The sequence below is a fragment of the Pseudorca crassidens genome, chromosome 16 (assembly GCF_039906515.1).
Source record: "Pseudorca crassidens isolate mPseCra1 chromosome 16, mPseCra1.hap1, whole genome shotgun sequence".
Classification (NCBI taxonomy): domain Eukaryota; kingdom Metazoa; phylum Chordata; class Mammalia; order Artiodactyla; family Delphinidae; genus Pseudorca; species Pseudorca crassidens.
The window spans coordinates 56,227,495-56,248,864 of NC_090311.1; the positions used below are offsets into that span (position 1 = coordinate 56,227,495).

At 40.6% G+C, this 21,370-nt stretch overlaps 1 long non-coding RNA gene across 1 annotated transcript in view; it reads left to right on the forward strand.

Moving 5' to 3' along the window:
* Positions 1–21,370, forward strand: part of LOC137209159 (uncharacterized) — a 104,081-nt gene that overhangs the window by 19,333 nt on the left and 63,378 nt on the right. The window contains exon 2 of the long non-coding RNA XR_010935926.1: positions 3,230–3,342. This is a non-coding gene — a long non-coding RNA (uncharacterized lncRNA). The remainder of the gene's footprint in view (positions 1–3,229; positions 3,343–21,370) is intronic.

Here is a 21,370-nt window from a genome sequence, read left to right on the forward strand (position 1 = left end):
CTTTAACTCTTGTTGGATATAAGCAACTTTAGTTTCACTGGTAGGAAGACAACGTCCCACAGTGACTCTACCTCTGCGCTTCCTGAGACCCTTGGCACATCTGGATGTCCAGTCATAGGCTGGGATCCAAGAATATAATTCCAAAGAACAGACTGATACAAGTAGAGAAACAGCAGCAAAAAAGTAGCAGAAGGAAATTAGAAAGAGGCAGTTATGGCCCCTGAATTTCACTGTTGTTTTTATTTTTAATTTTTAAAAGTAAATTTATTTCTATTTTTTGGCTGCATTGGGTCTTCGTTGGTGCACGCGGGCTTTCTCTAGTTGCGTTTAGCGGGGGCTACTCTTCGTTGCGATGTGCAGGCTTCTCACTGTGGTGGCTTCTCGTTGCAGAGCACGGGCTCCAGGCGTGCAGGCTTCAGTAGTTGTGGCACTCAGGCTCAGTAGTTGTGGTTCGTGGGCTCTGGAGCGCAGGCTCAGTAGTTGTGGTGCATGGGCTTAGTTGCTCTGCGGCATGTGGGATCTTCCCAGACCAGGGCTTGAACCCGTGTCCCCTACATTGGCAGGCGGATTCTTAACCAAGGTGCAAACCAGGGAAGCCCAAGCCCCTCACTGTTGTTTTAAAAGTGGGATTCTTAACCCTCTGAAACTGTGAGCAGTTTTATGTGGGCATTTTTTTCTCTAAGAAGAGGGTCAGTAGATTTCATCAGATTCTCAGAGGACTGTGAGTTACCCTTGCCTTGCTTGGCTCAGAGGAATGATGTGGGATGGTCTATGATCCCTTCACATCCACTGAACATTCTCAAGGGCTGCCACTGGGGGCGGGAAGGGAAGGACAGAGAATATAGGGCCAGTTCCACCCCACCCCACCCTACTCCCAACTTCAGTAAGAGCAGTTTTTAAACCTTATTTTTTCATATAGAAATAGTTTTACACTATACAAAAGTTGGAAAAAATAGCTAGAAAAAATGAAGAGTAAGATTATCTAGCTGAAGAGGGCCCTCTTGTATCCACTTCCACCTTGTAGGCAGGCATCCTGTAACAGAGGGCCTAGTGTCAACTCAGTGTCCATGGCTTCATCCTGGATTGCAACCACACAACATACTTTATGCTTCACTGATTTCCCAACTGATGACTCCATTTCTCATTTCCTGTTTTCGTTCTTGCTATGTGGACAATGTGATACTTATTGAAGACTACTGAGTGGCATATGAAAAATATTTGATTAAATCCTAAATGAAAAAAAGTAAAACCCAATTACATAAAAGCTTCCTGAGAAGTAATGAATAAAAGGCAAATTATTTGAGATGTTGCACATCTTTATGATTCTCCTGGTTATTTCTGGTGGCTACAAGATGGCTGCTGCTGCTCTAGCCATCATATCTACATCCCAGCAGGAACAAAGTAGGAGGAATAAGGAGAAAAGGATATTGCCTAAATCAAGCAGCAAAAACTTTCCTGGAAATCCCACAGCATGATTCTACACATGTCCTGTTGGCCAGCACTTTGTGCTAGACCTGGCTGGAAAATAGATAAAGAAAAGGAGGTTAGGAATGGGGTTGGGGCCAGCCAATCAATAAGTGCTCCAGGTGGTAACTGAAACGTCACCCTAACTTTTGGTCTTGAAATAGTCTATCACAGTAACCACTGAATTAAGTCAGGCCAGACTATAAAGAGAAATTTTCTTCCTTCCTCCCTCCTTTCCCCTCTTCCCTTTTTCTCTCTTCTGTATTGTAAAATCTAAAATTTCAAGTGCTGCCTTGACAACTTTGAGCCTCTTTCGGCCCCAAATGCCTAGCTGTGAGTTTCCCTGTTCTTGCCAGATACGCCCCACCTCCCCAGCCCAGCAGGAAAGCCTCCCTCCCTGACAAGTTCCCTGATCAGTAGAATCAGCTGCGCCTTAGCTGGTCTTCAGCCTAATGGGTTTCACCTCCCCATCAAATCGTGAAATTATTCAAACAAGCCAATCACATCCCTCCACGTGAACAAAGGGTTACCTCACTCTTCACTACAAAGCCTGAATCCCACAGTCCCTGCTGGTTTTCTCTCCTCCCAAGTGCAGTCCTTGCGTGGTCCTGCCTGGCCTGAGGTGTCCTCCCCTCCTCTGTGAGTATTTATGGCTAATAATCGGTCTGGGGCTGGCTGCTCAGCCACGTACTATTTAAGGTGGAGGATTCGTCCCACGTCAGTGGGGTGCATAGGAGTTGATGAGAATACCCGTATTGGCATCACAACAGTGGACAAGATAGCCTCAGGCCTTGCCCTTAGGTGGCTTACCGTCTTGCGGGAAAGATATTTACTTGTATTTTGTATTTGCTGCTCTAAATACTGGTGTAGAGTACCATGGGAGCCTGTGGTGGGACGAACAAATGTAGAGCGGAGTGCGTGTGTGTGTGTGTGTGTGTGTGTGTGTAAGTGTAAGGAAGGGTTGTTTTTGTTTTTTTGTGTTTTTTTTTGCGGTACGCGGGCCTCTCACTGCTGCGGCCTCTCCCGTTGCGGAGCACAGGCTCCGGACGCGCAGGCGCAGCGGCCATGGCTCACGGGCCCAGCCGCTCCGCGGCATGTGGGGTCCTCCCGGACCGGGGCACAAACCCGTGTCCCCTGCATTGGCAGGCGGACTCTCAACCACTGCGTCACCAGGGAAGCCCAGAAGGGGGGATTTTTCAGTTCTGTGTGGCTGAAGCTGAGTTTGAAGAGCTGAGAATAGAGAGGGGAAAGTTCAAAAGAATTGCTTGAAACAGAAGCTGGAGAGGGACCCAGAGGCCAGGTCAAGGCAAGCCTTCTCAGCAGAGTGAAGAAGTTCAGGATTTCATGAGCAAGCCCTGGTTTGCTCCCTTCAGCAGGAATACATGGGTGGACATTGGCTTTTGGAAAGATCTCTGTGGCTTCAGTGTGGAGGACGGGAGGGCACCGGGATAGGGAACTGAAGAAAATCAGGGAGGCTGTGGCAGTGGTCTAAGCAGAGTGGCAGAACTTTACTGGAGGGACTGTCTGTGAGGTCATGGACCGTAGAGGCAGAGAAATCCGTGGCCTCTTAGTGTGACTTTACATTCAAGGGTTTTTGGTTTTACCTTCCTCATAAGGGACAGGGAAAGGAAAGTTACCTGCTCACATAGGACAAGGGTTCAGTTGCTCATGGTACAAGTTTTATATTAGAACTCTCTGCATCTGCAAGTAAAAGAAAAATACAATTCCAGTGGCTTACACAAACTGGACCTGTGTTTTCTTCCAGAGAAAGTGGTTGGTTCAAAGAAATCAGAGCAGATACTGCTTTTGGAGTTGCCCTCATTATCCCAAAGTGGCTGCTACAGCTGCGTCCACTCTGCATTCAAGGCAGGAGAAAGGGTAAGTGAGAAAGGCTGTGCCGGCTTTATGTGACTTTATGTATCGTCGTAGCAGGAAAGAAAAATATTTTACGAATGACCTTTCCCAAAAGACTTTTGCTTATTCCTCACGGACGCTGGCTGCCCCTAGCTGCATGGGCAGTTGGGATGGCAAGTATCAGCTTTCAGGATTCTCTAGAAGGAGGCAGAAAGCGAGAAGGGTGCTGGGAATGGCGATTCGGCAGCCAATCAATAGTGTTTGCCACACGTGCATTACAAGCCCGCGTTATATTGGAGGGGAAAGGGGAAGCTGTGGAGGCAAGCACGTAGCAGAGGTCAGTCACAGTCGTGAATTTTATGAAAGGTTTGCTGGGAAACTACATTTAAGAAAATATATATGGTAACTACGATTCCCCTGACAGCACGACCGAGTGATTTGCAATATACTTGCATTTCATGGCCCTGGTTCCAAGTACTGTCACTCACTTTCATGTCAGACACTTGAGCTGTTTCAACATCACCAGGCTGGCCCACTATAAAATTACATACACGTGCGTGCGCACGCAGACCCTTTAGGAGCCCCCAGCGTATGGTGAGAAGCGCGCTTGTTCTTCTGCTGGCTGTGGCATCAGCACTATGGATTTGTTTGGGCAAATGTGCTTCTTTGTAAGAGTGGAACTCCAGGAAGATTAAAACTACCCTTTGCCCCAGGTCTCTTGCCGTTAAGCCTGGAGTCTAAATCCCTTGAAAGCAGTGTTATGCCCATGGTATCATGATTCTCATGGCAATCCTGCAAAGCAGGCTTTTAGAAGAGGAAACTGACCCAAAGAAATGAAATGGTTTGCTTGTGACCATCTAGTAGTGTGTGGGGGTCAGCAGCCTTCTCCAAAGGAAGACCTCCTGGGTACAAATCCAAGCTCTTTTTTTTTTTTTTTTTTTGGCGGTACGCGGGCCTCTCACTGTTGTGGCCTCTCCCGTTGCGGAGCACAGGCTCTGGACGCGCAGGTTCAGCGGCCATGGCTTACGGGCCCAGCCGCTCCGCGGCATGTGAGATCTTCCCGGACTGGGTCACGACCCCGTGTCCCCTGCATCGGCGGGCGGACTCTCAACCACTGTGCCACCAGGGAAGCCCCAAGCTCTTTCTAATTCTGGGTGATTCAAAAGACTTTCAAGGGAGCAGCAAAGCAAGGTCACTGAGAAATGAAGGAAGACCAGCAATGATGAACTTAATTATAATTCTAGTTTAGGAAAATCTGGAAAAAAAGCTGTTCTGTCTGTCTATGTGCTAACAAAGCACCCTGAAACTTAGTCACATAAACCACCAATTATCAATATTTTATTATGTTCATGTATTCTGTGGTTCAAGAACTCAGATCACAGTGGGGATGGTCTGTCTTCTCCATGATGTCTGGGGCCTCAGCTGGGAAGAGTTAATGTCTGTGGGTTACTCCATAACTGGGGACTGAAGACTTTCAACTTACGTGTCTGGCTCCTGGGCAGGGGTGACTCCAAGGCTGGGCTCAGATGGGACTACTGACTTAAGCAGCTATGTACAGCCTCTCCAGGTGGCTTGAGCTTCCTTTTTTTTTTTTTAATTTACTTTTTATTGTATATTAGAGTATAGTTGATTTACGATGTTCTGTTAGTTTCAGGTGTACAGCAAAGTGATTGTTATACATATATGTATATCCATTCTTTTTCATATTCTTTTCCCATATAGGTTATTAGAAAAATGCCATTGGTAATTCAATGGGGACTGCACTGAATCTGCAGATTGCCTTGTGTAGAATAGTCATTTCCACAGTATTGATTCTTCCAATCCAAGAACACAGTATATCTTTCCATCTGTGTCATCTTAAATTTCTTTCATCAGTGTCTTATAGTTTTTAGAGTACAGGTCTTTTGCCTCCTTATGTAGGTTTATTCCTAGGTATTTTAGTCTTTTTGATGGGATGGTAAATGGGATTGTTTCCTTAATTTCTCTTTATGATCTCTTGTTGTTAGTGTGTAGAAATGCAAAAGATTTCTGTGTATTAATTTTGTATCCTGCAACCTTACCAAATTCACTGATTAGCTCTAGTAGTTTCCTGGTAACATCTTTAGGTTTTTCTGTGTATAGTATTTTGTCATCTGCAAACAGTGACAGTTTTACTTCTTTTCCAATTAGTATACCTTTTATTTCTTTTTCTCCTCTGATGGCAGTAGCTAGAACTTCCAAAACTGTGTTGAATAAAAGTGGACATCCCTGTCTTGTTCCTGATCCTAGAGGAAATGCTTTCAGCTTTTCACTGTTGAGTATGATGTTAGCTGTGGCTTTGTCATATATGGCCTTTATTATGTTGAGGTAGGTTCCCTCTATGCCCACTTTCTGGAGAGTTTTTTTTATCATAAGTGGGTGTTGAATTTTGTCAAAACCTGTTTCTGTCTCTACTGAGATGATCATATGGTTTTTGTTCTTCAATTTGTTAATGTGGTGTATCACACTGATTGATTTGCAGATACTGAAAAATCCTTGCATTGCTGGGATGAATCCCACTTGATCACGGTGTATGATCGTTTTAATGTACTGTTGGATTCAGTTTGCTAGTATTTTGTTGAGGATTTTTGCATTTAAGTTCATCAGCAATATTGGCCTAGAATTTTCTTTTTTTGTGGTAAAGTTGTCCTGTTTTGGTATCAGGGTGATGGTGGCCACATAGAATGAGTTCGGGAGTGTTCCTTCCTCTGCAGTTTTTTGAAATAGTTTCAGAAGGATAGGTGTTAACGCTTCTCTAAATATTTAATAGAATTCACCTGTGAAGCCATCTGGTCCTGGACTTTTGTTTGTTGAGAGTTATTCAATCACAGTTTCAATTTCAGTACTTGTGATTGGTCTGTTCATATTTTCAATTTCTTCCTGGTTCAGTCTTGAAAGATTGTACCTTTCTAAGAATTTGTCCATTTCTTCTAGGTTGTCCATTTTATTGGCATATAGTTGCTTGTAGTAAACTTTTTTTTTTTTTTTTTTTTGGCGGTACATGGGCCTCTCACTGTTGTGGCCTCTCCTGTTGCGGAGCACAGGCTCCGGATGTGTAGGCTCAGCAGCCATGGCTCATGGGCCCAGCTACTCCACGGCATGTGGGATCTTCCCGGACCGGGGCACGAACCCGGTCTCAAATCCATCTAGATTCAAGAGGAGGGGATTCCTCCTGATGAGAATTGTGTCAGAGTATTTGCAGCTGTGTTTTAAAACCAGTGCAGAAGCCAGTCTATATTAGTTACCTTTATTTTGAATTGATATTGAGGATGAGAAATGCATTATACTTTTCAGAGCTTTTTATTTCTAAATGTATTCATCTGGCCCTAATACTATCACTTACTAACTGTGTGACCGTGGAATCCTACCTAATGTCTCTGAATCCCATTATCCATATCCTTAAAATGGAGATAATACTTATACCTACCTCATTGGGCTTCTGTGAGAAGGAAATGTGACAGTGTCTGCAAAGGGCTTAGCAAGAACACGTTCCACATTTATTCAACACATACATTTAGCATTTATGTGCCAAGCTCTGTTCTCAGTGTTTCACAAAGATTACCTCATTTAATCCTCATTTACCTCTACAACATAGACAGTGTTTTTATCCCTATTTCAAGGATGAGGAAATGGAATGGTCACAAAGCACGTATGTGAAGACCAGGACTTGAACAGAGCAACCTGGCTCTGGGGTCCATACTCTCAACGCCTCTGATGTGCTGCCTTTCAGTAGATAGTACAGATGTGAATTTAGGCATGCATATATCATTTCTTGAGCACCCACAAGTAATAGTATGAGCCCAGGATTTTGGTTTGTACGAAGAATCTGTTCATCTAGAACAGGGGTCTGCAAACGATGACCGTGGTCCAAATCTGGACAGTCCTAGTCAATGTGTATTACTCAAGGCTGCTTTCATGCTGTCACAGCAGAATGGAAGAGTTGTGACAGAGACTGTACGGCCTGCAAAGCTGAAAATATTTATTATCTGCCCCTTTGTTGAACCAAGTTTGCCAAGCCTTATTCTAGACCTTACCTGAAACGATGCTTTATCCCGAATTTCTCGGAATTTCAAACATGTTGAACCTTGTCCTCATCCTTGTTAATTCCTTACTTAACAAGTAGCTATAATAATATACGGCAGCCATTGTTCTAGACCCTGGAGCTACTTGGTGAATAAGAGAGGCATGGTCCTTGCCCTCAGGGAGTTTGTGTTCTGCTGGAGGGAAATTAAAAAAAACAAACAAACAAACACCCAAAATCAGCAAGCAAAACCAAATGATTGTAGATTATAATGACTGCAATGAAAGAAAGAAATAGGATAACAGGTAACTGAGGTTAGAGAGAGGATTTCTTATAAATAGAAGCCATTGTGGGTGAGAAGTCTATGACTGCAGCTAAAAGCATCCCAATAAAGAGATATGTGGAGAGGAGAAAGTATGAAATTGTCATCTCTGAGAGTGGAACAGAAAGTTTATTAGGAAGTGTGGGAGGACGGATGCTCAGGATGTGGGAGGTGGAGTGCCCACCTCAGGATGGGAATTGAAAGTGAACGGTCAGCCTGACTGTATGATTTTTCCCTTCTACAATCTGAAGCGACTTGGATGCAGATGTGGAGAAAGCAGGGAGTGAGTTCAACGAAAGTTGAGGTTTTGGAGGTTAGCAATAAGTGGAAATAAGGGGAGAGATGAATGGGCAAATTTAGCCTGGAGACAGATTTTCTTTGGCTAGCCCACTGTATTAAAACTAAGCATTGGAATGACTTTCAGTGGAACACAATTTGGTTCACCATGTCCCTACACATTCTTGCTATGTTCTGTCTTGCCTGTTTCACTTGTTTATGTTTTCTGCCTGACCCCGTAAACTTCTGAGATTGCAAACACTGAATTGTAGTAATAGATGACAGGCTCTTACCTGCATAAGGAGAGAATGGAAGGACAGAAAACTAAAGGATTATGAGAGAATGGTAGGATTAATGAATTGGAGACTGAACTTTTGATGAGGTCAGATGAGAGCTAAGGAATTATTAAAGTGAGGACTGGAAATATAGCACAGTCTCTTAAGAATGGAATATTAAAAATCAAGATTCTGAAGGTAGTAGACTGATGTTTACAAGGTAAAGAGTGTGACACTGGGAGAGGGTAGCTGAGGTAGGGAGAACCAAAATGTTACATGCACATACAAACATATACATGAAACATGTGCATAGAACGTTCATATATACACATACATAAATTCACACACACAGGCTGGAAATGCTTTTAAGAGGCTACCTGGCATTCAAATTTAAGAAAATATCTCCACATAATGAGGATGTACTCTTTTATGGGTTTTCTACACACATGATGAAAAGAGTCATTAGGAAACAGCTCAAATGCAATCAGCCAAAGGGAAGCCTAGGCTAGAACACGAGAAATCCATTTTCTAACAAAACAACTTTTCTTTCTTCTACAGAAAAACCAGGGTAAATGAATTATTAAAAACATACCTTGGGCTTCCGGAGACCCCAAAACAGTGACTGCTGCCTAGGCTGGTGTCTCCCCATATATCTATATACAGGTTTCCCCCACTAACTGAAAGTAGAGCCATGCTATGAAACTTTTCATAAGCCAAGATGGTATAAAGCGAAATAGCAATTACCTTAGGACACCTCTTGCTAACTGACACACCAAATAAATGGGGATGAGGCACAGATGCTCACAGACACAGTTCAGAGCTATGGGGGCTTGACACTGAGATGTGGAGTGTTGCTCCCAGAAGAGCTTGGTGGTGCCACTCTCACTACTTGGGGTGAGGGATGCCTCTCTAAGGGCCCGCTGCAAAACAAATGCTGATGCGCTTTGTGTTTTCACCTTTTCCATAAAAGCAAACGTCTTCAGATTTCTTTCAGTTTGAAATTGGTGCTAATGTAGGTCTTTCCTAAACGTAAAGTGACGTAAAGCAAACTTTTGAAAAGTGGGGGATACCTCTATATCTCAGCACTGGTGTCTCCGGGCTGTTGGGTGGAGCCAGGTCTTGGTGCCAATGAGCTAGAGGGAGGATTCCAAGATGTCGCCCAAGTGCTGGCTTCCTCCAGGTGGTAGAACCAACTTCCAATTATGGCTGATGCCACTGTCTATGCCCCCAGGGTAAAAGCCGCAGCGGCCACCCCCACGCCCCCCACCTCTCAGGGAGACGCTCCACGTTCAGCAGGTAGGTCTGGTCTAGGCTCCTATAGAATCATTGCTTTTACCCTGGGTCCTGGTGCCTGTGAGATTTTGTGGGTGCCCTTTAAGAGTGAAGTCTCTCTTTCCCCCAGGCCTGTGGGACTCCTGCAGTTAATCCCTGTTGGCCTTCAAAGCCAAATGCTCTAAGGGCTCATCGTCCTGTGCAGGACCCCCAGGCTGAGGGAGACCAACATGGGGCTCAGAACTCTCACTCCTAAGTACAGGGAGAACCTCTGCACTGTACTTATTTGTTGTGGGTCGCCCACCTAGAGGTATGGGACTTGATTTGATTATATTGCGAGTCCCCCTGCCCATGTCGTTGCGGTTCCTTCTTTATGTCTTCAGTTGTAGAAGATCTTTTCTGGTAGGTTTCAGTCTTTTTCATCAATGGTTGTTCTGCAGATAGTTGTGGTTTTGGTGTGCCCGTGAGAGGAGATGAGCTCCGGGTCTTTCTACGCCATCTTGGTTCTGCACTTCAGCAAACTTCCTTTTATTGTGTAAAGTAACATATTTTTTAAATTCTGGGGACCAGAATTTTGTAAACATATTTGTAGGGACATTATTCAGCTTACCACAATAACACAGATATAAAATTTTAAAGTAAGTTGACACTTTTAAACTTTAAAGTAAATTTTCAAGGCAAGTAACTGAGCTGACTTCATGATTCTTGAAATCCTTAACCACTTGCTGGCCATAAAACTGTCAAGAGTGGATTATGAGGATGTAATTGGTGAAAGCTGGGCTATGAGTCCTAAATAGGAAAAGAGAGGAAGTGTCTGCTCCATTACTTAATATCTTACGGGAAACCACCTGGGGAGTAGATGTATGTCCCCTGGAGTTTGACCACTGTTAGATCCATGTCTGAGGAATCTCAAAGAAAGGACTGTGTTGCTGACCTAAGGCATCAGGGTCAAGGGAAAGTAAAGGTCTGCATTTGAAAATAACCCTGCACCCAACAATGCATGGCATCGTGTGTTTCCTATGGGCCCACGGAAGGCCATCAGAGGAAAGAGTGTGAACCTGGGGCCATTTAAGAATTCTACCATTGAGTATCACCTAGGGTGGTGATAGGATTCCAACAGAGAGGAGCCTGGGAAGAGGAGTTCTCCAACAAAATAAGGCTGGACAAAGGCCTGGAGGAACAGGTATATTCTCACATCACAGGATTACAGTCAGAGGAACAGAAAACACCTATAAGAGAAATCATCAGTTTAAACTCCACTCTACCTGCCCTGTGAAGGGAAAGGAATACTTCTTTAGAAGAAGTTACTACCAGCTTGCCTCTCTACATTTTTGTTACATATTTATAAAATAAATAAATGGATGGAATTGGACATGAACATGTAAAAAGGTGCTCGATATCATTATTCATCAGAGGGATGCAAAATAAAACCACTATATACTATATATATACTACTATATGCCCTTGAGAATGGCTAAAATTAAAACAACTGATAATATCAGGTGTTGGAAAGGATGTAGAACAAGTGGGATATCTTATGTCTGGGGATTCCCTGAAGGTCTATGACTGAGAATTGGGCTGTACTTGCACAAGACAAGATTATTTGTAAGTTCCCAAAGAGCAGGTTCTACAGTGATGAGAATAAAATATTTGGTAAATTATTTGGAAATATTTTCTAAAGTAAAGGATCCATGTACACTATAACCCAATAACTTTACTCTCTGATATGAAGCCAATAGAAATGAGAGCTTATATATGTCAAAAGTAATGCACAGAATAATCATAGAAACTACGATTAAACACCCCCATCTGGAAGCAACTGTTGTGTCCATCAAGAATGGAATAGTAAATAACGTGTGGTAAATTCAGACAATGGAATAATACACACTTTGGGGAAAAAAAAAAACACAAACTACTGATACACAGGCCAATATGGATGAATCTAAAGACATCATAAAGTGAATAATACTAGATACAAAAGAGTACCTAAAATGTTATTTCATTTATATGAAGATTTAAAACTGATCTGTAGAGGTAGAAAATCGGAATAGTCGTTACCTCTAGGGGACTAGTGACTGGGAGGAAGCGTAAACAAGTCTTCCAGGACCTAGAAATAGTCTATTATCTTGATTTAAATGGTTGTTACATAGTCATTACACATATGTATTAATTCATTTAATTGTAAACTTAAGATTTTTGAATTTTTTATGTTACACATCTGTTCAAAAGAATACTAGTTAAACAAAAATACAGGACTATCTAACCAAAAAGTGAGAGAAAATAATACATAAAATAGAAACAGACCCATCGTGAGTTGGCTGACAAAGGCCTTAAAATCAATGTGATTAGTTTATTCAAGACAATAGAGATAAAGATGGCCAAAATAAAAGATGGAAATTGTCACTAGAGTAGCAGAATCTATTAAAAAGATCAAATAAAATTTCTAGAATAAAAAAAAAATACTATATCTGGGTCTAGCTTCTAGCTATGATAGAGAAACTGGTACTGAACTAGCCTTTCCACTATTAATTAAAAAAAAACAAACCCCACAAAAGTTTATAAAGCACTGGACAACAGGAAGCACAGGACTGATCCCTGAAGAAGAGAAAGGGAAGAAGTAGGCCACACTTAAGAGTGATTGTCTTAGATCTCTGCCTGAGGGCAATTTTTAAATCATGGTGCAGTAAGCTAAGGTCCAAACTGAGTTCAGTCATCTTGCTGAACTGAGGAGGTGGAGACAAGAGTTTGGGGCAGCTGAAGAGACTGGAGTCTGTGAGTAGGACATGAGACAGGAGGAAGCTGTGCAGAGATGAGACCCCAGAAGAAGGCATGGCAATTCCCTAGAAGTCTGTGACTAAGTGTTGGGCTATATTTGCACAGAACAAGATAAGCTGAGGATTTCCGAAAAGCAAGTTCATCAGAGATGAGAGTAGAACAGAGAAACTAGAGGTCACACAATGCTAGGGAACAAGGCAAGTTCAACTGTTCTCATTAACTCCTTGTTGATATCTCAGGCATCCGACTGAGATACCAAAAAGGCCAAACCTTAAGAATAGGGACCTACTCTAGAAAACCTACTCTAGAGATCCTCCCTAATGAAGTCTAAAGCCAAGACCTGACAAAATCTATGGAGAGGGCAGACTTTGGAAGATGAGTCCTTCTAAGTAAAAAAAAATTTAAGAAAGAGTTTAGGATTTTCATACGTCTGCCCTAAGAAAGTACAAAACCAAGCCTATACAAATTCAAATTGATTAACCCATAAATTAACTGTATACTTGAATAAACAGCAACTTTCTGCAGAGGAATGTAATACAATCTAGAATCTTTCCAATGTATCATCAACAATATAGTTGTGAAACAACTGTTACAAATATATTTAAAGAACTAAAACAATATATATTCAAAGAGTTAAAGGGAAATGTGGTTTTCTTAAAGGAAAATCTATTCAGAGAACTGGAAACTATAGAAACAAACAAATGGAAATTCTAGATCTAAAATGCTGAAATGGAAAAAAATAAAGAATGTGCTTAATAGACAGTTTCAGATGACAGAAGAAAGAGGCAAAGCAGATAGATGAATAAAAATTATCCAAACTTAAAACAGGGAAAAAAGAGTTGAGGAAAAGTGAACAATGCATCAGGGACCTGTGGGACAATATCACACAGCCTAAAATACGTGCAATAGGGGTCTCAGAAGGAAGAAAGATGAGGCAGAAAAATATTTTCAAAAAATAATAGCTAACCTTTCCCAAGTTTGATTAAAAAATTACTTTTCTGAGATTCAGGAAACTCAGAAAACCCCAAGCAGGATACACACACACACCATAGCAGAAGACAGTAAAATTACCGAGTAAAATTTCAAGATAAATTTTGAAAGCATAAAGAGAAAAAGACACTTTACACTTTTACATGCAGGGAAATAATAACATGAATTAACAATGACTTCTTAGAAACAAGTCCAGAAAAGCAATAGAATGTCATCTTTAAAATGCTGAAATAAAGAAATATATATCCAGCGAAAGGATCCTTCAAAAATGAAGGTAAAATTATTGGACAAACAAAACCTGGAAGAATTTGTCAACAGCAGACCTGCCCTACAAGGAATGCTTAAGGATGTTCAGCCTGAAGGAAGATAATACCACATAGAAATTCAAATCTACAGGAATCTATAGCAAAATAGTGTGAAGTGCATATCTATTACAGTGTTCTTTGCAAAAGCAAAAAATTGGAAACATGCTAAATGTCCAACAAAAAGAAGTCATTCAATTTCATTGTGTATCTATTCAAGAAAAACTACAAAGGCATTAAAAAAGAAATTAAAGATCTAAAGGACACGAGAAAATGTACATTATATCTTACAGTTTTGGTCTTCTTTATCTGATAATTTCTGAGAAAATTGTGTGAAATATTTCACTGTAATTGTGTGTGTGTGTGTTGTCATTGGATACATATGAGTTCATGGTTTTTATATAGTCTTGATAGATTGCTGCTTCTGTCTACAGTCTTTATATTTCCAATCATACTTTTTATATTAAATTATGTTGTTGATATTGACAAAGCTATACAAGTTTTCTTGTAATATTTTCCAGATTTTTTTTTCAAATTGTTTTATTGAACTTTTCTGCATCATTTTTATGGCATTTGCTTGTAATTGAGTGGCTTTTTTCACATTCAGTCAGGTAGTCACTTAAAATTTAGAATTATTATTATGTGATTACCTTTTCTAACCACAGTAAAATAAAGTTAGAAATACAAAATTAAAGATAATGAACATAAATTTGGAAATGAGCATTCCTGTCTTTAACACTTGAATTGGAGAAGAAATCACAAGGAAATTTTGACACATTTAGAATCCTAATAGGAATATTGCATGTAAAACTTGTGTGATGCAGCTAAAGTATTATTCAGAGGTAAGTTTATGTCAATATATAAAGGTTTTTTTAAAAAACATTTATTTGGCCGTGCCAGGTGTTAGTTGCGGCACACGGGATCTTTGTTGCAGTGTGCGGGATCTTTAGCTGAGGCGTGCAAGCTCTTAGTTGTGGCATGTGGGATCTAGTTCCTTGACCAGGGATTGAACCCAGGCCCCCTGCATTGGGAGCACAGAGCCTTAGCCACTGGACCACCAGGGAAGTCCCTGTAAAGGTATTTTAAAATAAAAAGTTACTGAAAATAAGAGGTAATCCTGCAACTGTGTAAGACAAGACAAAACAAAACAAATTATGAGTGTATATCAGAGTAAGTGAAGTGAAGAACAAAATAAATTTAGAAGCAGAAAATAAAGTAGAGAATAAATAGGTGACAGTAAGCACAATAAGCTTAAAACCTTTTTATTAAAAAAAGCAATAGCATAGACAAATCCCAGGTCACATAGATGGGGATGACAAAGGAAATAAATGATATTAGTAAAGGAAAAGAAGGCTGAAGTCTAGATAACTCTGGAAAGAAAAAAATCATTTAAAACTATGTGAGTAATGACAATAAATTTGAAAAATGTAGATGAAATGGAAATAGACAAGGAAATTACAAATTGCTACACTTAAGAAAACTTGAAGACCTGAATAAATTAATAACCATCAAAAACGGAATCAATTTTTAAAACCCCTTCTTCCTTCAACAACAGCAAAATAGTTTTATAGGAAATGTGCTACCCTTCAAGAAACATATGTCTTGTAAATTGTTTCAGATTATAAAACAGGGGAAAATGTCCTGCTCACTCTCTTAGGTTAGTATAATTTAGATAATATAATCAGATGAGAATAGATCAAGACAATAAAATTGCAGATTAGTGTTCTCTATCAACATAGATGCAAGAATCCTATATATAATATTACTAATTGTATTATACACAGAAGTCAAACATTTATATTAAATACAGTAGAATGAATATATATTTATATATAAGATTAATATATGTGATGTATATCGTTTAGCTGCTTATTAGAGCTATGCAAGAATAGTCCATTATGATGAAAACCCTATGTATTCTACTATATTACCATTGAATATATTAAGTATCTAAACATTATATTTAGGTGTTAAGTATATAATACTTTCATATATTTATTAAATGAAATCAATACATATATTAAGAAATTTATATCTATGTTAGAACAAGCAAGGATAATTTCATATCGGGAAATCTCTATGTAAGTCGTGAGATATAAAGAGTAAAGAAAAGGGTATATGGTCATTTTAATAAACACAAAAGGAATTTAATAAAATTTAACATTCATTGTGGATATTAAAAGAAGGCAAAGATCTTACCAAAATGCAAACTGAATAAATCTTTCCCTTATATGATAAAATATTATTTCTCAAAAACCTACTAAAAACAGCATACTTAGTGGTGTAACTTTAAAGTTAGAAGCAAATTTAAGATTCCTGCTATTGATGCTTCTCCTTAATATTTTATTGGAGCTCCTAACCAACACAGTAAGAGAAGAAGAAGAAACAAAAGGTATAAATATTGGAAAGAAAGGGAGCAAACTCCTTTCTTTGAGAATTTTTTTCTACAGTAAAATTTTTTTTCTACAGTAAAAAATTCAAGAGACTCTACAAAGTATTAGAAATAAAATTTTTAAGTAGAAGATCAACATAAAAATTAGTAATATTTCTATATGCTGGCAGTGACCAATTCAAAAATACAATTTAAGAACTGTAATTCCCAACAGCAGCAAAGCTTTTAGAACATCATGGATAAAAGAAATAAATTTTATTGATAGACATGAAAAATACCTAAATAAATGGAGAGATACACTGTGTTTAATCATGAAAAGTTTCAATCTTCACAATTTTAAAATTTTCTCTGAATTTATGTATAGATTACATGCAATTTCAATCAAAATGTGTGAGGGAAAATAACTTCCATTAATGCTGGAAAGCGGAGGGCAGGTAAAACGATCAAGAATGCTTGCTGTGAACCTGCATTCAAGGGCCAAGACAGACCACTGTCAACAAATACCTCCTCGGATGGAAGCCTTGGGTTTTCATGGCGTGTGATAACATCTTCAAGTATAGAGGAATGGTAGTGCAACAAGAATTTAGTACTCTTTAGATTCGTCAGCACCCACAGTTGCACACTCCCTCAGAGCCATTGGATTAGTGGTTTTGGTCTCAGTGTTTATGCCTAACAAAAGCAAGCAAACAGTCATTAATGTGTAAGAAGTATGAATCTAAACTTCATAAACAGGAACAAGTTCATTTTTTTAAAAAGTCAAATAAAAAATGATCCTTTCACAACACCAAAATGTTGTAAACCAGAAAATCTTTCTTCGCCTCTTGCTGTAAACTTTTCTATTCTCTCAACTTAGTGTTTTTTTCATTCAGCACCCTCCACATAGGAAATGAACATACATTTCTGTCATTGACCTGAAGCGATTCAGACTCATTTAAGAACCAGGAGCTAATTAGAGGTGATGACCAATGAACGACATCTCCAAAAACTGATTTGAAAACCATGACCTCTGCCTGTGGTTCTGTATCTAATCTCTGACGGATAGAACAGAGGTAAACCCATTTTGGGCAAGACTTATTACTGTACAGATTTGGAGGAAATTATGGTCCCTGACACTAAACTGGTATGAAACGTATCAGCTGTGTATATAACACTAGCGCAATAAAGTTCCAATCTTCAGGAAGAAATCAGATGTGGGAGGGATTTCGACTTGAAATTCCTAACCCCATCTATTGAAAATCCACCTCATCAGCAATTATTATTTGAGTATAGATAGGGTGCAAATTGCTACATATGGTGCCTGGGGTATATTTGATGACCTAAAGAAGACTGGGGGAAAATGTAATATGCATTCATGCAACCTCCCTCAGCTGTCTTCCAGGGTTATTAAGTACCCAGCACTGGAAACTTCTACTTGTTTCTTTAAAAATTGTAAAAGCTGAAATGCCAGCATGTCAATAGCAGAGTAATATCCAAATCATATCTTATTCCTTCCAAGAGGCTGGAAAAGACAACATACATCCCCCAACGAGGACAAGACTAATCATGGAGCTGGTGCCAAGCCTGTGGAGATTTCCCCGGGGAGCTCATCACTTTATCACATGTCACAGCTTTGTTCAGTTTCAACATTGCTCTCCGGAGCAGATTCCCTTTCTTCCACAGGCTCCAAAGGGGAAAGAGTTTCCTATAAAATCTACCTAGGACAGGGCTGGCCAGGTTCAGGGATCCGTGGTAGCAGCACACTAACAAAACAGAGAGCTACAGAGGCCATTCCTCTGCTGAGAAGAGTGATTTGACTCATACTAGCATCTGGACCAGAAATTGATAATTCACGGTCACTACTTGATTTGGGAATTTGTGCAAAATAATACTGGCGGCCAACAGCTCACGTGTCATGCCTCCTTACACTGTGAGTCTCCGTCCTCCCTTCATATGCCCAGCTATGGCAGGCTTTGGGAACACGAGCATGCTCGCATGCATGTTTGCACACACACACAGACACACATTTAGACAGGAGGTTATCGATACAGTTGGCTGCTCTGCTTCTGTAATCCCTGCTTACCTAGATCACGATGCATAACTCAAAGTCATAGAAAGCTGCGAGATTTTGCATTACTGCCTTTCTCCTACACGTAGATTGTTCAAGAAGGGTTAACCCTGTCGCTTCCCCACCATCTGTAAGCCAAAATATCCTCTCAGCTTTGATCATTTTGAACCGGTCCTGAGAGTCTAGAGAAGTGCATTGATTTATCCATTCAGGATAGTTTCAATTAGACCTCATGGTGGTAGAGAACAGCAAGCAGCGCCAGGATGCAACGTGTTGAGAAATCACAGCCGCACATTGGTTGATGTGGCCTGAGGGCACCAGAAACCAAGAGCTTCCACGAGCAGATAGAGTGATGGAGAATGGACCCCATAGAGAATACAGCATTGGCCACAGGGTCAGAGATTCCTGGGGTTCTTTGGGGTTCCTCAGGGAGTAGGTAGAACTCTTCCCAGCTCTAAAACTCAAAGGTTGTGACTCAGAGTTGGCTCTGTCTTGCTAGCCAGAGGGGGGGGGAAATGTTCACTGAAGTGGCATTGAATTGACCTGGCCAGTGATTAAAATGTTCTTTCTCTCCTTTATTCTCCCAAGTTACACTGCAGTCTCTCAGGCCACGCTTCTGAGAGCAAAGATGGACAACAAAGTGCTGTTAAATATCCTGCTGACAAGGTATAGGAATGAAGAGATTGTCAGCAAAGGCTTCTGTGAAGGTTGCAGGGACGGGTGAGGGCAAATGTTTTCTGAAGTACAGTTGTCGCTCTGTGTTAATAACTGCATCTGACCTTTCCCTGACAAAGGCTCTTTGCTGGCTTCCACACTGAGCGGCCAGAATGATTTAAAATTTAAGCCCTGACAATAGGGGACACGCTGCACTTTGTTTTCTCCAAAACTTTTGCCTGTCATGGAAGTTCTGTGGAAGGCAAGAGAGAAGGGTGAAAAATCACCCCAGGGCCACTCCGTGGAATAAGCTATCGTGGTAACTAAAAAGCCTCATGCTTGCAACTACAGTTCAAGTACTTTTTAAAAAATCAACTAAGGCACCATTTCTTCCTTTGCCTCAGGGATAAGTGATTAAAAATAACTAATAAATATTTGTGAATCCCTTTCCTCCACTAAACCTGGCTTAACCTCCCACTAGAGGCTCCCTCTCCATTAAAACTGATCTTTTTATTCAACCCCAACTCTTAAATTGACGTCCTGGTCCAATTCTTGTTTCATATTCCGCCTCCCAGCTTTCCCGTAGCCTGTGTGCTTTGCTAGCCCGCTATTCCCAGAGCTATTGGCGCTAATGATGAGCTCTCTTTGGAGATTTATGGTATGTTATCCTCAGCTGTTATTTAGCCAGAATCTTCTCTTTTGCGTCTGCATGAACCTATCTAGCTTGCCTTTTCTGTAGAAGCAATAAAAATTCAATGGCTAAGTATTGATTTAAAATGGAAACCTAGGAGTCAAAGACTCTGTGTTAGGTCTAAGGGAAAAGAAGTGAAGGGTCAGCTGTGAGCTTTACCCTCAATGGACTTCCGGTCCAGTGGTGCAGAGGCAGCTGGGGTAGAAGCTGATGGAAGAGGCCATTCAAGGCTGAGGAGGTAGCTTTCAGGTTGGGGTCAGCGGGAGGTAAGGCCCAAGATCAAGAGAGTCCTGATGCTGAAATTCCTTCAGTTTATATACGCCCAAATGGGGCCCAGCAGGTGAAATGACTTGCTATTGGCAAGGATCAGCACAGCCAAGATGGTATAATACTAGTAGGAACGAACAGTAACGATTGCACAGGCTTTATGAGCTCCTGCCCTGTGCTAAGCGCTTTACACGCACTCGCTCTTGTCATCCTCACCACAGTTTAAGCCTTTACACACAGTTGGTCCTATTGTTTTCCTCCAGGTTTACCACGGCTGAAATTGAGACATTAAGTGATTTTTCCAAGGTCACAGAGTTAGAGAGCGGGTGAGCCAGACTGAGACCCCAGGGCTCTGCCACTGTAGTCTGTGCAACTCTGTCCCTCTATTCTTGCTCTAACTTCCTTCAAAGAAGAAGAAAAAACTAAAATGAAGTTAAAACTCCTTACTGGTATGCATGATTTCCTTGCTCTTTGTGGATCCTGACCCTGGTGTCACCGGGTTCAGGGCCCCAGGTGTCATTAAAATCATCAATCGCAGATAAGATCTTTCATTAAAGGGCCTTGGTTATTACCTCACTTGTAAAATGAGAGGGTCGGACAAGATAATCTCTGTGGTCCCTTCTGGTTCTCACAGCCTGTGATTCTATGATTCCAAACAACATCCTCAAAGACTGTAAGTTTCAACTCCTTTCACAAGAGGAAGGATAGGAAAGAAGAATTGATGGCATGCTTGTGCAAATTTAAGTAATAGAGAACAGAGATGCTACCCTTGTGAATTCCTGGGTGATATGCATGACTTGGAAAAAGAAGAAAAGTATTTCATGCAATACCATAGGGCACCCTTAGCTTAGCCTTTCTTCCTGAAATAAAAATACAACTGAGTTTTTCAAGTTAGTGGGTTGATGTATCACTCTGTTCCCCCTCATCATTCTCGTATGATTCAACAGACATTAGAGAGAAATTTTTCTGCTTAAATTCCTTCCTGCAACAGAAGTAAATACCTTACTTTTATAAAATACATTTCTTAAAGATAAAATACAGTTCTACAATGCTGTTTCAGATAGATTTGCCATAAGTCAGATACCCTTGTTCAAATAATGGACTATGGCATAATCCATCTTGGGGAGTCAGGAAGTACAGAACTTGGTCTTATTAAGGGGCTCTGTTATGAGGCCCAGTCACTGATACAATGAATTGTTTTTCAGCTGGGCTGTCTCTGCCACCATAAGTCTTTGGCTTGAATGAAAAGGCAATTAAGAAAGGAAGTTGGAACAAGAAACTCAAACTAGATACTCTTCTTTTTCTAGTGCTAACATAATTAAAATTGTGTTTAACTGCCAGTTGGCTAAGACTAAATAAAAATGTGCAGTTAAGGGCACTGGTGAGGCCAACTCTCTCTCAAAGACTCTCTCTCCTACGACTGCCATTTGATTCTTGTCTTTCCTGCAGAAGTTTCTTTTAAGGTGTGGTAAACTCTGCGTGTGGGTAATGGAAAAGTCGCACATCCCAATTCCCCATTTCACAATTCTTAGTTACTTCAGAGTTAGTTGGCTCTGACAGACATAATGTACTTTCTGCTGCTTTGCACAGGGGCCATCAGGGTGACTGTGTTCAAAACCCATAGCCCAACTTCTTTTCTTATGTGACCATGATAAGAAAGTCCTAGTCTCCCAGGAAAGCAAAAAAATTGTACCATCAGGGACGGTATTAGTAATCTATTGCTATGTAATAAAGTACTGCAAAACTTGGTGGC